This window comes from Macrotis lagotis, chromosome 7 (genome assembly GCF_037893015.1).
Source record: "Macrotis lagotis isolate mMagLag1 chromosome 7, bilby.v1.9.chrom.fasta, whole genome shotgun sequence".
Lineage (NCBI taxonomy): Eukaryota > Metazoa > Chordata > Mammalia > Peramelemorphia > Peramelidae > Macrotis > Macrotis lagotis.
In genome coordinates, this window is record NC_133664.1 from 102,819,485 (window position 1) to 102,838,228 (window position 18,744).

The 18,744-nt window shown below is 33.7% G+C and overlaps 1 protein-coding gene across 1 annotated transcript in view; it reads left to right on the forward strand.

Moving 5' to 3' along the window:
• LOC141492802 (thiamine pyrophosphokinase 1-like) overlaps positions 1 to 18,744 on the forward strand; it is a 485,555-nt gene that overhangs the window by 412,039 nt on the left and 54,772 nt on the right. The window lies entirely within an intron of this gene.

Genomic DNA, 18,744 nt, shown 5'->3' on the forward strand with positions numbered 1-18,744 from the left:
GAGACCACCACTCAAGAAGCCAGTTTATTGCTTATTTGCAAAATTTATTTTCCGTTATTACTTTAAATAGAAAGTATTGGAAGGGGGCTGGGGAGAAATTTAACATAATAAGCCAAGCAAGATAAAAGTTCCATAGGTTTCTGCAGACTAGAATTAGATATTTACTTTTCTGCATATTAGAATTAGATCTTTACTTTTCAGTTTCTCCTATATAAGGCAAATGATATGTGTGAAGGGGAAAACATAAGAGAATTGAGTCTGGTGTCATGAACAGCCTAATCACCTAAGTGGATATTTTGAATTGTTCACTTATTATTCAGTCTTGCTGATATGTCAAATGCCTGCTTCTGACTTGTCTTGAGTTACTTGAGCTTTACTCTTTTTTGAATGTGAAAGGAACTGCATGGGCAGGTTTTTCTCTTTATCCTTTGAATCAAATGTCAGTACCACCAAGATGTGAAAACTGACTATTTGACAACCGAGAGAGCAACTTGATCAGCATTTTCTATTTGTTCAGAGGATCTTGGGTACTGCAGCTCTCCTAAATTCTTCATTCATCTACAGGAAAGGACATGACAGTTTTTACATAATTTGGAAATTTAAATTTTCTCCAGACAAAGATTCAAATATCAAATTGGAAACCAAATGGAGACCACCACTCTAGAATCCCATTTGTTGATTTAGATATAATTATTTGCATAGTCTCTTTTCAATTTATAACATTCATATTATGTATACTTATTTATTACTATGCTTATTCTTTGTTTTTTTATTTATCCTTGAAGGATAAATAAAGCACAGGTCAGTCTCTATTCCCAGTAGCATTAATAGGACATCATAAACACAGCCACCTATATGATTAACTCCCCACCTGGGCAACTCTGATTCTGCCAGTTCAACATTCACTCTTTAATATTTCTGATTTCTCTTATCTTTGCTTGTAAAGAACTGTGTAATATGATTTTAGATAATACCATTTTTTTGTTAAATCATTTAATGATATAAAGCAGGTTATGCCTGGATACAACTCTGATATGCTTCCCCTTTAAAAGGACATCTTTTATCTTTTCCTTTATTGGTGATTGATAGGTACTCTGATATGCTGATGAATCTGTGAATATTCTTTCAGTTGTAACCCTGGCTTCTTATACTGTGCAATTTTTGCTCATTCTCTTATATATGCTCATAGAAGATTTATTCAACAACATTAAAGTCTTCCCCCATTTTTTTTTTACTATTTCATAGATAATTGGTAAAATGACAAACTTAGGTATTAGTCATCATTTATCCTTTTTTGCTCTATTAGCTCACATCCTTTTTTCACTTATTCCTTTTCTTGAAATGAGGATTGAATTGTTTCAGAGAATTTTGTCCAGGATTCTGCTCTCTTTTCTTTCTTTTCATATCTTTGTAATGATCTATGCGTATGTTCAACATGAGCACTACAAGGCAAGGTGACCAAGTGTCATATGAATTGGTGGTTTTTGTTTCATTTTGTACTCAATGAAACCGACTTTTCAATATTTTCCAAGGAGAATATTCAACATTCATTCTGTAACCATTTAGCAATAACTTCACAACTTTTTTCTTAAACAAGGATCTCCTATTCAGAGTGATGATAATCAATTACTATTTAAGATCTAATAATCTTATGATAGCAATCTTTATTTCCTCTTCTGCGTTTCATCAGCTATTACTTCAGAAGAACTGGGTTGTCACACAGGGATGAGAGCCATTTTGTATACTCATCTATTTCCTGAATCTCCATAGCTAAAGAAATTATCATCCTGAGAACAACCTACTAGAGTTGAGTCTCTCTCTGTATGAATATTATAAATTCTGTTTGAGTTTTATCAACTGTACAATGGGAATAATATTCGAAACTATGTACTAGACTTGTGAGAATTAAAAAGATAATATTTCTAAATATAAAAAGATAATATTTCTAAATAATAAAAAGATAGTATTTCTAAACCACTAGCATAAATCAAATAATGGAAGTAAATACCTTTGCAAACTTTAAAGTACTATAATAAATGTTTGCCATTATTATTAGGGTGAAAGTCACATTACTAATGGCATTTTCATGATCCAAAAGTTAGACCTCTTTTTCCAGCAAGGTAAAAAGAGAGCACAATTTTCTTTATCTTCCTGAATTGCCACCAAATGCCAAACCTTTTTTTCATCCACAAGTACAATGTACAATTAGGGAACACTAATCCTTCCATAAGCCCAGCCTTTGGTCCTGTTCCTTATTCCATGTCTCACCTTGCTCACTAATCTCACCACATGATCCTGGGAAAGTGACTTCTCCAAGGTTTAGTTTCCTCATGTAAAATGAGTAAAATAATACCACCACCCCCTCACAAAACTCTTATGAGAACCATATAGTATTTTTTTTACAAGGCAGTTGGGCTAAGTGACTTGCCCAAGGTCATACAGCTAGATAATTATTATGTGTCTGAGACCTGATTTGACCTCAGGTCCTCCAGACTCCAGGGCTGGTTCTCCATGTAGTATTAATGTATATAAAGAGCTCTGAAAATTAAAAAGTGATATTTTTCTTTTATTTTTCTTTTATTTTTTATTCATTTTTTATTTTTTACATGTTTTATTGATCAGTGTCCATTTGCCATACAATTAGATTTTTTTAAAAAAATTTTAACAAGCAAATCTCTAAATACTACACCATTGCATTACAGATAGAATTATTCTGAGTATAGGACAGATGGCCCAACAGTAGTTTTTAACAGGATCCTTTTTCTTCCTTTAAACTGATTCTAGCTATTCCTAGCCAAGTCTATAGGAATAAAAATACTATTTTCTCATTTTCCCAAAGATCACTTTAAAATATGTGATAATCAAAGGATACTTCAAAAGACTAACTTTCATTTTGTAATAATCAAGAACAGAGTTAAGGAAGAACAACAACAACAAAATAGGATCTTTTCATTTCAACATACTTTTTTCCTCCCTAGACCTATGTTGTCTGTATTTCCTTGTACATTTAAAATATTTTTGAATTGTTTCTTTAGTGAACATTTCAGCTGGCACATTGATTCAACAAAAACAAAGTAGGGCAATTAAAATTGGACTTTCTTCTATATTTATTTACACAGTGTTTGGTAATAATGTCAAGGAAGGGACAATCTTTGCCTTATTCTTTTGAGTCGAATATGTTTTGTAGAAGAACCAAGTGGAAGTCACAGAATTAGACCTGCACACTGGTAGTATAAGAGACTTCTGACAAGGTATACATTCAGGGTTAGCATAAAACTGCCTACATCTCAACCATTGAATTGTAAGCAGTGTTTGAAATTTTGATATTAGCTGTTTATCTCATTAGATTAAATAAAAGTCATATTCCCTTTTAAAAGAGAATCTTCAGTTGTTTGTCTTCCTTTGTAGTTTTCCCTTTTTTTGGTATCCTGATGTTCCTGTCAAAGGGGAAACTGTTAAACAAATTGTGCTGTAAATATATAACTGAAATGTTACATAAGAAATGATTAATGAGATGAATTCACGGAAATAAAGGGAAGATTTTTATGAACTGATGGAGTAAATAGAACTAGGAGAACATTTTACTCACCACGAACAAGAATTATATGAGTGAAGCAACTTCAGGTTTGAACAACTTCAACATGAATACATAAGACAGATGCTTATATTCAAAATAAATTTAAAAAATTTCAAAACAACAGAGGTAGATCTCCTCAAATATCAATAATATGAATACTGTGTATGTATATATATATATAGAGAGAGAGAGAGAGAGAGAGTTATATTATGTGTTAAGTGCTTTCCTTAGCATACTCTTTTAACCATGTTTTTACTTTATACCTACTATATTTGTATATTATTATTTCTTGATGTCTTTATCATATTTTTGCGTGATACTTTTCAGTACTACTGGGATAGGGTCCACATCCAATCTAACACATATGTACTTTAAAGCTTCACATATGATACAAACTTTAAAAAAGTTTGGAAATACAACCCTTTGAGCTAAGTGATTCACTGCCTTCCCTGTGATTGATGAAAGCTAGAATTGCTCATTTCAAGAATGACTAGCCAACAGTTCTTCAATGAGACATGCAAAATTGTGAATCAAGTCTGCAGGAATTATCATTATAATCATCAATTCATTCTTCTCACCATTATGTTAGAAGGAGTTTAGATAAAAATCATCTGGGATAACTTCTTCTCTGGCTATGATTGTTGTATGGATATGTTCAATGAACTATTGTACAGGTAGATTAAATGATTGTTTTGGGGTTTTGTTTTTGTTAATTGAATGAAATTATTACGATGCAAGCTTATTTCCACATTGCTTCTACTGAAAGGATCTTTGGGTCAGCTCTAGTAGTTTATGATGTCTATTACTTCCTCTTAAAAGATTTTTTTTAAGATATTACTATTGAGTAAGGTAGCAAATAAAAATTTTCCTAATTTTTTATATATCATTGATATTTATGAGCACTTTTATGTGCTCTCATACACAATTATCTTTGATAATTACACAATAATTCATTGTAGAATTTTCAAGAATATTTTAAAAATTATAGTTGTAGATTGGCTGAATGTTTGTAATCATGTGGAGGAGGGACAAGTTCATTCTTTTTTGACTTGGAGGGCAGAACTTGGACTATTGGCTAGATATCAGCTCAATATGAGAAAATCCTCTCTCAGTCCTGAATATCTCACAAAAAATATGGCACAGATAACTCACTGCAATATTCCACATGTTTTCAAAGCAGTAGGATATATAGAATAACTATCATCCTTTGATCTATATAACATTAATGCATCTCAAGATCCCTTCAGTTTTGTGTCATATTTTTACTAGTATTGAAATTGCTGTTGATTAAAACTCTTACATATTTTCACGCACACATTCTGTTTATCTATGCCTACCTCATATTCTGTGGAGATGATTTTTTGAAACTGTGTACAACTTTATATTCGTCTGGTTGTAGGTGGAGAGAGCACTGATCTTGAGTCAAACATATTTGAGTTCAAGACCTACTTATAGAACACTTACTTTGTCAAAGTCAAAGAAATTGTCAAAGAAAAAAAATGTTAACACTCATACTGTGCTTAGTAATTTAGACTCAAGTATGCCAGAAATATTGTGTTCAATATCTTGAATCTAAATTGAAGTCTTTTATAGGTTAGAGAGAGATATCCTAAAGGACATAGTATTCTATGTCCTCCAGTATGGCTCTTTACTGCAAGATTTCAGGTAACATTTGTAGAACTATTGAAGAAGATTATCATCAAATGTAATAATATATTCTGGTTTAACAGTACAGAAATTCCAGCAGTCTAGTCAGTATCCCATTTCTCCTGGAGTACTTCCCTTGATGAAATCAGTTGAGTCTCTCCCAGAAATGGTATGGAGAAACTAAATTGAATAGGAAATGGGGAAAATTTTTCTCCATTTTAGGAAAGAGGCCTTGTCTAATCACTTCTAGGGGAAAAAATGATATAGTCCTCCAATCAGTTCAGCTAATGAAAAATCTTTTCCCCTTCTTTTGTCCTGAACTAGCCCTATTTTTCCAAAAGGCTTTCCCAGAACATTGGAAAAGGACTAAATAGAGAAAAAATAGATCTTAATATTTTCAGTTTTAACTATATTTCACCTTATGAGGAAGTCACAATATTTTAATGATTTACTAAATGCTCTAAGGCAATAAATTACAGGCATGACAAATTATTAAGAAAGCATTTTTCATACCAAGGATCCTGAAACTGACAAAATCATGCCCCCAGGCCAAAAACCAATAAATGAATGAATGAACAAATAAATAAATAAATATTTTTCAATTAATTGATCATTCTACCCTTTCATAATCATTTTAAATACCGATCCAACAAATTTGCTATCCCCCCCTAATATTTTTCATCTGGGAAGTTGGTTTTATAGACAGTATTATATAGAAGAGGAAACTGAGACCCAGAAAGATCAAGCAAATTATCCAAGGTCAAAAAACTAATTGTAGATTCATAGCTGGATTACGATTTGCTAAAAACCAGTGCTATATGCCATATATATATTTTATATATATATATATATATATGTATCTATACACATATATCAATGATTCTCAATGAATAAAACTAATATTAATGTATTGATTTTCTGATAAACTATTTTCGAAAGATAATGTATCATAACTTTATATCTTAAGAAGTAGAAGAAATATTTTAATTGCAGTGACAGTTATTATCATTACTCTGTTGATGGACCCATGCAAGTCTACTGTTTCCTCAATTCAGTTACTTTTTTTTGTATAGCTAGTGCCTGTTCATTAATTATTTAATTGTTAGTTTATTTATTTAATCCAAATGCACGTGTATACTTTTAAGTTACAAAATTTCCTTCCACCCTCCCTTCTTAACCCCTTTCTCTCAACAGTGAACAGTTAAGTTAGCATTGTATATACATAATTTTGATAAACATGTTTACATATTAGTCATTTTCAGTATGAGGAATTAAAATTAAGGGAAAGAGCTACATAAGAGTGTTTTTAATAGGAATAGATGTATTTTACCAAAGGCTTTTTTCAGCATGCATTGAGATAATCATATGATTTCTGTTGGTTTAACTATTGATATTTTTAATGATGTTGAATATTTTCCTAATGTTGAACCATCCCTGCCTGCCTGGTATAAATCCAACCTGATCTTGGTGTATTATCCTGGTAAATAACTTGCCATAGTCTCATTGCTAAAAATTTTATTTAAGATTTTTGCATCTGTATTCATTAGGGAGATTGGTCTATAATTTTCTTTGATTTGGTTCTTTCTGGTTTAGGTATCATCATCATGTTGGTGTCATAAAAGGAGTTTGTCAGAACTCCTTAAATTAGTTTATGTAGAATAGGAATTAATTGTTCCTTAAATGTTTGGTAGAATTTACTTGTGAATCCATCTGCACCTGGAGACTTTCATAGGGAGTTTATTGATGGTTTCTTCAATTTCTTTTTTCTGAAATGGGGTTATTTAAGTAATTTATTTCCTCTTCTGTTAATCTGGGTAGTTTGTATTTTTGTAGTTATTCATCCTTTCTACTCAAGTTATCCAGTTTATTGGCATACAGTTGGGCAAAATAGTTCTTAATTATATCTTTTATTTCCCCCTCATTGGTGGTTAATACAACCTTTTTATTTTTGATTCTGGTAATTTGATTATCTTCTTTCTTTGTTTAAATCAGATTAACCAAAAAGCTGTCTATTTTAGTGACTTTTTCATAAAACCCACTCATATTTATGAGAACAATAGTTTTCTTGTTTTCCATTTTATTGCTCTCTCCCTTGATTTTCAGAATTTCCAATTTGGTATTTATTTGGGATCTTTAATTTGTTCTTTTCTCAGTTTTTAGTTACATGTCTGATTCATTTATCTCCTCTTTTTCTATTTTATTCATATAGGAATTTAGAGTTATAAAGTTTCCCCTCAAAATTGCCTTGGCTGCATCCCATAAATTTTGTTATGATGTCTCATTAGTATCATTTTCTTGGATATATAGATTATTTCTATTGTTTGCTTTTAGATTCTCCACTTAGTTATGTTGCTATCTTTATTGTTCTGTTTGTCCCACACCTTGGGGTATCTATGTAAAGGTTTCTAATTTTTCAGACACTATCATAGGTGTCCATAAAGCACAGACTGTATGTAATGGCCTTCCTCACCCTCGATCCATGTATACCTCTGATGGAATCTTTCTGTGATTCTCAGAATGTTCTCAAACTTTAATCTTTACATTGTCAAAGCATATAAATATGCAACCTAATTTTTCACTTTTGGTTTCTCTGAAAATTTTATTAAGATAGATTTCAAATCTAATCCCTATGACCTGACTGCTCTCATGACTGTCCAAATGCTACCTCTTTTATTTGGATCTCAGCAACATTTGTGGTATTTGGGAATGCATTTTGATTTTAGTCTGACAATTCAGAGCATAAGAAATATGAAAAACTTTGATTAACTTGATCACATCCTGTATTCCAAACCATGTGCATGGATTACATCAAAAGACTAGGAAGAAAACACAGTTGAACCCTTTCCCTAAAGAATGTGGTAAATCAGATGCACCTGTTCACCAGCAAGCCACTTAGTCACTTTGAGCTTTTTAAAGTGTCTCTTCTAAGCCATGCTTTCCCCAGACACCCCATTTGCTGTGATTACAGCAGAGGGTCAGCTGGTAGCTTTCCTCTTTTGGCTTGAGATAGGAAATTTTTTCACAAGCTTCTGCCAGCTACTCTAGAATTATAATAAAACTGTTTTACTCCAAAGCTACTGTGGATGTAAGAGGGAGTACAACAGCTTGGATTGCCTTCTGCTTTTTTCTATTTAGGATTATAGTGTGATTTCCCAGCCCTCACTCTTAATTTCATAACTCTTCCATCATTTGGATCGTTGATATTACTCTGCCATTCAAGTCCTCTTATGTATGAACCAAAGATAACCCCAAAGGCTTTATAGGCACTACTTACATATGATCTTACAATTATTTTTCTTGTTCAACTGTGGAAGAGGTTAAGAAAGAAAGAGATAGATTAAAATTTAATAAAACTATTAAAGATTGAACATTCCAGAAGAAATGAAAAAATATTTACATGTATACATTTAAGGCTTTAACTTTCCACTACACTCTTATATGCACTCCAGTATGCTTACAACCTTTATGCGCTGGTAGTAAAAATAGTATTGTTGGTACTTTATAGATTAGAAAAGTGGTTCTCATTAAGGGAAGGAGCCTATCCATGTTCACACTGTAGCTTGCCATGCAGAACTCATGTGGAACATTAAGTCCTGAGTTTGAGCCCTAATTCTAGCATGTTTTAGCTATGTGACAATGAACATTGTCATTTAAGCTTTCTGACCCTCAGCTGCCTCATTTGTAAATTAAGTAGACTCAGTTAAGTAGTCTAGGAAATCTCTAAGGGATTTTACAGCTTTAATATTATATTTTCCAGGATTCACATATTCATTGGCAAACTGTAAATCCACAGAGAATTCAAGGGGACAAAGCAACTTGTCTGTCTTTCTCATTCTCTCAAAATATTGAGAGAAACAGGAAGTCTTTGCATTGTCCAGTAAGCAGAGAGGTTTTTCTCTACTCCGATGAGTAGAAAGAGAAATGGTATGATGTGCATTCATTCCAGGAGTCTCTGCTTTGGGTCAGCTAGGCACTCTCTTCACCACCACCCTCCTTTAGCATTTGACTATATTTTGGTATTCCAGTCTCCTCCTCTTTCTGTTGTAATGTGGGGAAACCTACTCTGTTTCTTCTCTTTCTTGTCAAGAGAAGCTGGACCTGAATGCCCTTTCCTCTTTTCTTTTCTTTCCTCCTGATTCATCTCTTCTTCTCTGGACATAATCCCTCTCAAAAAGTGAACCTTGTTGAGCCTGCAAGGGCTTGGGGAGGGGGGAGTAGGTATAGGATCAGGAGTTTTGCCATTCTTGAATCCAGTACAAAGTGCCCTTTCAGATCTGACTCTGAGATATCTGACTCACACTGTTCTCTGGGAGAGGTCATAAGCATATTCAGTAAAGAATCATAGAGTTCTAGATTTTGAAGATATTTTAGGCAATTGTAGTTCATTAACAGATAAGGAAACTGAAACTCTAAGAGGAGAAATTACTTGCCCAGAATAACAGTCTGTCCTCCTAGACTACTACAGCATTTTTTTCTCTTTCACTTACCTCTGCAAAAAAAAAAAAGAAGAAGAAGAAAAAAGCCTTGTAACAAATATACCTTCTAGTTATAGGTAGGAATTGTATTGACCTTTTCCTTCCTACCATTGAGCATAATGACTGGTCCATAGTAAGTCCTTATTCCTTTTTGAAAAGTCTTGGCTTTGGGAGTCCACTGGGAAGAACAGCACATGGAACATGTGGAACACAATTTACATGAGTCAGAAATGAGAGAACCATGGAGATTCCTTTAAAAAAAAAGTATTTTCCTGGCTTCCTCCCCTTTTTTGTTGCAAGGCAGTGGGGTAAGTGATTTGCCCAAGGTCACAAAGCTAGGTAATTATTAAGTGTCTGAGGTCAAATTTGAACTCAGATTCTCCTCCAGAGCTAGTGCTCTATCCACTGTGCCACCTAACTACCCCTCCTGGGTTCCTTTTAAATTGCCCTATTTCCTTTAATTTAGAAAAAAAAACTGATATCTTATTGTCTGATCTTGTTATCTCTTATATTTCATGTTTCTTCCTTAAGGATATGATTTCTCTCTCATCACACTCAATTTGGATCAGTGTACAACATGGAAACAATGTAAAGACTGACAAATTGCTTTTTGTGGGGGGAGGGAAGTAAGATGGGGGGGATTATAAAACCAAAATAAATAAAATCTTTAATAAGAAAAAAAGAAAAAGAAAAAAATAAATTGTCCACTCTAGCCCATTTAGCCAACACCTCTCACTGTAAAGGGACTTTCCGCTTTCTAGTTAGGAATGTTTACTTCTTAAGAAGATGCAAAAATCCATATCCTTAACCTGGTTGCAGTCAACTATAGGGATGTTCTGAACTTGAGGCTCATCCTCATCATTAGAATTATCTTTCTTACTCTGAAAATATCATATAAGCAGTACTCAGAATTTTTTGATTTCAGGACTCCTTTGCAATATCAATTTATTCAGACCCTCCCCAAACCTTTCACTTTACATGGGATACATATATATATATATATATGTATATATATATATATACATATATATATATATATAAACATTTACCATGTTAGAAATAAAAATATTTTAGTTTTATTAAGAAAATAGTTTTCACTTGGCAAATCTCTGAAAAGAATTTTGGGACCAAAAGTGCTCCTTGGACCATACTTTGAGAACTAGTGGCTTAGTAGATTATCCTACTCTAAGATAATTGCCTTTTAATGGGAGCTTCCTTGAAAAAGAATACTTTAAAAGAAATGAATATCTAACAGTAGATCTTGACAAATATTTATTGTTTTTGGCAAAGAACCTTTTTAAATTTTCCTCAAATTATACAAAATACATACCTATCTCCCCACCTCTACCTAAGATCTCCTTTCCCTAATGTATTTGAAGAATGTCATTATTGATCTGACAATTAAATTGCTAATTATAAAGTGTCTCTGAGGATTACATACAGATCAAGCAACTCTTATCATTTATGTTATTGTTGAGCAAAAAAATGTGATGAAAGCACATTGTCAACTATAGCCTATGTTACAAGTTCATTGATTTATTTTTTCATGGAACAAGAGAAAATATCACTCCAAGTTTTGTTATTTTTAATCTGGTATTCTAACCTTTGGTCCACTACTTTGACAATTTGGGATATAATACTTGCTGAATTATTTGCACATTATTAAAAATTATACTTCATGTAGAAGTTTCAGTGAACTGATGAAAAGTTAGATGAACTATGAGCTCATTTGCCATATAAAAATATCCTTACTACTTGTAAAGAAAAGTGCAGAAAAGTTTCTCTTCACAGTAATTTATCCTGGGCAGGGTGATCAGCAGTTGAAGACAGCATTGTCTGACTCTGCAGGAATAGAGAACCTTTTAGCCTACCGTGACTTTCCCCCTAAAGCTAGAATTAAAAATAAGCATGCTATTTTAAGAAACACTTGTCTTTGTTCTTTCGTTCTTTTCCCCCCCCACCTACTGTAGAAATAATAGACACCATACGATAATCAGACCTCATCTCAATTTTCATTTCAGACCCCTGTTTTCTGTAAGTCATAAAGTTTTATGTTGAATTTCTTATCTTTATTCATTTTTCAGAACTCTCTGTTCAGTCCCACCTGTTTCTACTTGCTTCTCTTCCAAACGCCTGCCCACTTGCCCAAATATCATGCTGTTGCCCAGTCTGTTTTCACCATAGTGGAATGTAGAGGGAGGCTAGAACCCTCCTTTCTTTCTCTTCTTGGCCTGTGTTCCCCAACCTTCAAAAATCTGTTCAAATCTTTTCTCTTTGGTGATGACCTCTCAGACTATTCATTCCTCCAAACTGCAATAGTATTTAATCATAAACTGACTTATGCTAGGTGTTCTAAATCTTATTTTTTTTTGTCCAACTTTCTATTTCTTTTTGTATTTTTAGGTAGATCACGAGCTCCTTGATTTCAGGTACTATCCAAGTCTGTGAATCAGTATACATAACAGGGATTCAATACATCCAATCTGGTTGATTCATTGATAATAATAAAGATAGAGGTGCCCTTTCCAGGCAGAGAACTTTTCAACAACCATTCATCATTTTTTTTTTCCTCTAGCAAAAACTGATTTGTTGGGAGTAAATACTTCTTCCTTTCTTCTTTATTATTTCTGAAGTGATTGCAAGGTTTCAAGTTTTTGAACAATTAATTATCAGGGAATTATTGAGTCACTGTTTCCTTTACCTCCTGAGAAATAAATCAAGCAAGTTCTCCTTTAGGAGGAACCATTAAACAAAGGAAGAATAGTAAAGAGTAAAAGGAACATGGGATGTGAAACCGGAGGAACACAGGTGTTTTCTTAGTTTCAGTTAGACTCTAAGGCATGTGACAGAGGATAGCTAGAAGCATTTATGTAATAGTTTATATTTGTTCCATCTGGGAGAACATTGAAACTACATATATGACTTTTGTAGATAACAGGGGTGCTGAAATAGCTTTACAGAGTACTAATTACAAAATTAATTATGCACTTGAACCATATCTGTGCACTAGACTCTAGAACTATTCTAGGAAGGAGGAGATAGGTATCTATGGAGTGGGAAAATATGGGAAAAGGCCACACACACCAGAGATGTCATCTTTCAGGCTGCAATCTCCTTTTGCCCTTAGAGAATAGGCAGTGGACTGTGAATCCAAGATGTAGCCAGGATGAAAATATCATAAACCTGACTCTGAGGAGGGACCTTTTGTTGGTCTGTTTTAAGGATAGAGATTTCTCTTATTCCTGAATGATCTTGTCTTCTACTCCCATTTTGTCATTATTTCTCATCTGCATTTAATTTTTTTCCTACAGTTAGAGATTGTGTTATCTCTTCTTGCAATCAGTAATGTTGGGCCTCTATGGCCATGGGGAATTTTTCTTCTTCAATATATAATGCAATTCAAATTATTATCCTGAGAAGTTGTGGGTTTGCATTAGAGATAAACATAAGACCATTGATAGTTCCCTGCCCTTAAGAGATTTGTAGCATAAAACCTTGCCAATGCAAATTTCAGTTCACCAATCATTGAGAAAAGCTTTCTATGTACAAGACTCTTACCGTTGGTTATTAGGAAGGTATGCACAGGTAAATAAGGCACGTGAGATATATATGAATATATATTTATATATTTATATATATAGGCAAATGAGGCATAAATATTTCTGTTAAGTCTTTTTTTCCTGTCATCCCCTAATTGTTTCAAGTAGCTTATTCTTTTCTTTTTTTTTTTTTTTTTTTTTGGCAAGGCAATGGGGTTAAGTGGCTTGCCCAAGGCCACACAGCTAGGTAATTATTCAGTCTGAGGCTGGATTTGAACTCAGGTACTCCTGATTCCAGGGCCAGTGCTCTATCCACTGTGTCACCTAGACCCCCCCTTACATAAATTCTTATAAAGAATTTATAGGTTAAGATAGAACATGAACAAATATTGCTACAATACAGAACATAATAGGATTTGTGTTGTGATCAAAAGATATAAGTTCAGATGAGGGTAAAGTCATAGTATAGGTATATAAGTATAATTAGTATTATAAGAACAGTAAAAGTTCATAGGATAAGAAGGATTGCTTTTCACTTTGAAATCTGGAAAGGATTTCATGGCCAAGTAAACATTTTAGGTGGCCTTGAAGAATATGTAAGATTTCTTCAGATTCAGATATCAGAAGAAGGCCATTTTATGCCTAAGAAACAAAATAAATATAAGAAAGAGAGGTTTGAAGTAAGGTAGCTTTGGTATTTGGAGAAAGTATTATTAAAAGGGAAGCAAGTAGGAGGAACATGAAGAATTTGGAATGGTTGCATTCAGGTTGAGAGTAAGACAGCTAAATCAGATGGAAATAAGGTCTTGAGCTTGAGAGATTTTAGAAGCTAAATACATGGATTTTGAGAGTCATCCACAAAAAGGGAGAGAGGTTAGAAGAAGAAGAGGAAAGGGTTGAGTACAAAGTCCTTGAGTCAAGAGGACTGGGTTCAAATCCAAACTTAGATACGTAACACTTTTTTAAAATTTGTTTTCCAATACAGTAGTAGTTACTCTATTAGTTACCTCACCCTCTCTTCCCTCCCCCTTCCCCCACATAGAAGGCAATCTGATCATCTTTACATTGTTTCCAAGCTATACATTGATCAGAATTGAATGTGTTGAGAGAAAAATCATATCCTTAAGGAAAAAATAAAATATTAGTGCTAACAAAATTATGGAGTACATAAAACAACTTTTTTTAAAAAAAATTGAAGGTAATAGTTTTTGGTCTTTGTTTAAATGCCACAGTTCTTTTTCTGGATACAGATGGTGTTCTCCATCACAGATACCTTAAAATGTTCCTGATTGTTGAACTGCTAGAATGAGCAAATCCATCAAAGTTGAGCATCATCCCCATGTTGCTGTTAGGGTGTACAATGTTCTTCTGGTTCTGCTCATCTCACTCAGCATCAGTTCATGCTCATTCCTAATCTTTTGTCCTGATTCATATCTGGCTACAGGACCCAGATGGCTCTGGAGGAGAAAGTGAGGCTAGGGACTTAGCACAGTATCCCTCCCCCACTAAAATCCAATTAATGTGCTTGCCATGGTCCCATCTCTCTGACATCATGGTCTTCTCTGAGAATGAAGGACAAACAATAAAAAAGAAATGGAGCTAGCAGAGCATGCAGAGAAGGGTCCATTAGAGTGGGAGGAGGAGAACCTGAAAAGTATTTTCACTACTGTAAAAGGAGAATATTGATATAGTTCACATTGGAATTTTTCAGTAGAACCTGTTGTCATTGGAGCAAGGTCATGAATAATTTAAAAAGAAAAGATTGATGAATAATGATCAATGAGAATTAGCCCACAGTAACTTTTGAAAACAACTTTGTTATATTGAAGGAGTTTGAACAATGAATGAGACCATAAGGAAGAAAAGATAGGTATAGCCTACTCTTTAGAGAACAAAACGGCAGGGGTGCCAAAGGTTAATACTTTCCAGTAATATTATAAACTGGGGTTAAGACTTGAGTTGAAAGGAAGAAATTGAAGAAGGAAAAGGCATGATTACTGGAGAAGGTCTAAGGCCAAGGATAAAAGTGGAAGGTTTATCTTTGAAGATAACATATTTTCTCATAGGAGAAGAAATAAAAATCTTTGTTTAAGGGCACACATTTGAACTATGGAAGAGAAGAATCAAGGGAATTCTAGTGTGATACCCTCAGTTTCTTTAGTAAAGTCAGATGTGAGGTCATCCACTACAATTGAAGAGTGAAGAGAGGAAGAGTCAGAGATTGGGAATTAAAAGTGGAGGAGGGAATTTGGAACATTTCCTGCATGAAATTTGTTCATAAGAAAGTTCTGAACAACACTGAGGGTGGAGCTAATATTGAATTATATAATACCAAATATGTCAAGGAGTAAGTCGACCCACAGTATTTTACCACTTGACCCCTCATTCCTTCTGCAAGTATGTGTGCAAGTATCTGTATAAGAGTTTTGAAGAATTATGGAGGTAATATCTTTCAAAGAAAAATATAGTCATAAAATATTTTATTCTATAAAATTGAACATATGCCCCCCAAAATTTTTATAACATTGGAAAATAGGTTCTGATCTCTCTAGTTCTGTGACTTTAAGAATGGTAAAAGAGTATAGAAATGAGTATTGAAAATACAAAACATTTATTCATTAATAGATTCAGTAATGCCCTGGGCAAAGAAACACTGACCCTTTAACAAGATAGAATTGTAGGCCTTCAAGCAGGCTGTCATAAAGTAATAATTTCAGGCTTAGGTAAATAGTAGCAGGTATGAGAGAAGACTGACATTTGGTTTATATTCCAGCTATTGAAAAATTTGAATATATGGGATGGAAATGAATTAATTCTTCAACAAAGGCCAGGGAAGAACTTAAAAATGCAAATGTGCTGTCACAGAGGCTTCCACACTGTGAATACTCTTACAATTCCTGAAGAATACATAAAGACTCCCTGTAATTCAAAGGGAGCAGCTATGGTATTATTGTTAGTAAGTGTACTGTCCAATGACTATGGGAATGGGTGTATATAAAGAATTATGGAAAGGGGAATGAAAATATATCTCCTGGTATGTCACCACTCCCCACACATCATGGGTTCTTAATCTGAAGTCCATTTGCTTCCTTTTTATGTATTTTATTTTTGACTTTAAAAACATTATTGTGAGCATGGGTATATAGCCTTCACCAGCTTGATTCAAAGTGGTCATTCAATTAAATCCTATAACGATATTGAGAGCTAACACACAGAACACACACACACACACACACACACACAAACACACACACAGTATGTGAACATACTGTCAGACTTGGTTGATGTGTTGACTAGTTTTGCTGAAAAGCTTCCTCCACCCCAGTTCTTTTAATTCTTTGTTACAAGAGATGGCTCTCTGAATAGGAGAAAATTTCGTTTTCATTGGTGGGGAAGGGTACATGGAAAAAGAAAATAAATGTTAAATGAAATAAATAAAATTTAAGAAATGAAGGTGATGTAAAAATCAAAACCATCAATAAATGTTTAGTGTAGTATAACTTTCATGGATCCCATAGCTTTCAATCAGTTCTCACTGCCACAGATAAACCAGACTAGCACATATCAGTCATGGAATGATGGCATTAAAATCATTCTATTGGATAAACATATTCACAATAATTAATAGCTTTGCAAAAGGGAGACTAGAACCAAGGAAATGAGTGATCTATAGTGGATAGTTGCTGCAGAAGACAAGAGAGACTAATTCAGCCAAGCAACAGAGAAATTCATGTAGGAAGTCCTGTGGAATTCTAAGCTGCTTCTCTTTAAAAAGACTCAATCTTATGGCTCTTTACTCTTACTCTCCCTTTCCCCTCCCCAAGGAATATAGTCTCCTTAATGGCATGGATTTAATTTCTGTTTTGCTATGCTCACACCTTGCATACTAACTGTCACATAGTAGGCATTTAATAAATGCCTATTGGTGTAACAATAATCTCATTATTCTTCTTGACTCTGGGCCCATAATCTCCTTCAAAACATGAAGTGGAGACTTTATTACACCTACTAAGCACAGAGCATTTAATTCAGTTCAGGGAATAGATACTAAGTACCTACTGTGTACAAAACATTATGGGGGTGCTGATAATGTAAATGTACTATTTTAACAGTTAGCATTTTCATTATCTTATAGCTGGAGACCGTTAACTACCATGAAACCATGAAATGGCTTTCCTAAAAAACTGGGAATTGGATGCTTCTGGGTATCTTAAATGACTCTTAGAGACCCTGTGTATGTGTGTTTGTGTGTCTGGGAAAGAGGAACCTCTTGGTAGGGGGAGTAGCAGTGCACCCCATTGGCAGTCTGGTAAATCCCATGAATACCACAGAATCTCTTAGATGGATAAAATAAAATGCATATGTAATAATACAGAGAAAAATAATTATATTGAAACAAAATTATCATTTTTTAAAATTATCAAGCCCAGAATTAAATCTACTGTTATAGCACTAGCCCTGGAGTCAGGAGTACCTGGGTTCAAATCCGGTCTCAGACACTTATTAATTACCTAGCTGTGTGGCCTTGGGCAAGCAACTTAACCTCATTTGCTTTGCAAAAACCTAAAAAAAAAATCTACTGTTATATAAGGTTTTTAATATTTAAAGATGAGTTTATTTCTGTTTTAATGTAAATAATAAATAAATAATTTCTAAAATACACTTGTTAGTATATGATTTGATGATCCCATTTTGCCTGGTTTTTTTTTAAACTATTCAAGAGAAGTTTAAAATGATTGAGGGAGAAAGGAGAAATTTTTTTTAAAATCATTTTTAACCTTTGTACAAAAACTTCTTCAAATGTTATTTTCTATTTTGTCAAAGTGTCTTTCCAGAGAATGTCTGACATGCCAATGTATTGATGTAGCAATTGCAAAATATAATAAATATTTTTGGTGTTTCTCACAGCAACTTTATGAGTTGGATGCTGTTCTTACCACCATTTTAGACATGAGAAATCTAACAATCTGAAAGGTTAAGTGAGTTTCCTAGGGTCATATATCTCTTGAGGTCATCTGAGTTCTATCTATCTATTTGATCATAGGATTTGTACATAGAGTTCCTCAGGTCATTTACTGACTCTGCTACTTATTTGTGAGACCATGGGTAAGTCATTCCAACTCTATCAGATGCACTACCCTGCTTCTCTTGCATATTGTTTCTAAAACATTACACAAGGAATGATATGATTGATCCCAGTTTTTATACTTCTTTGTCTAGAAAACCACTTATTTATCCTTTTTGTTTGTTTGTTTGTTTCTTGTATTTGACAATTTCTTGTCTATGGCAAAAAAGGTCCTCCACCAGTCCCATTGTTGCTGCTGTTGTTTTTTCATCATCCTCTTTTTTTTAATCAAACCATGTCAAAGGGCTTTTGAAAGCCTAAGCAAATCATGTCTCCTGATATTCTCCTTGTCCTCACCCCCTCTTTTTTTTTACCCCTTCAAAGAACTCTAGGAGATTAGTCAGGCATTTTGTTTGTTTTGATTCTGATTTATGAACTATT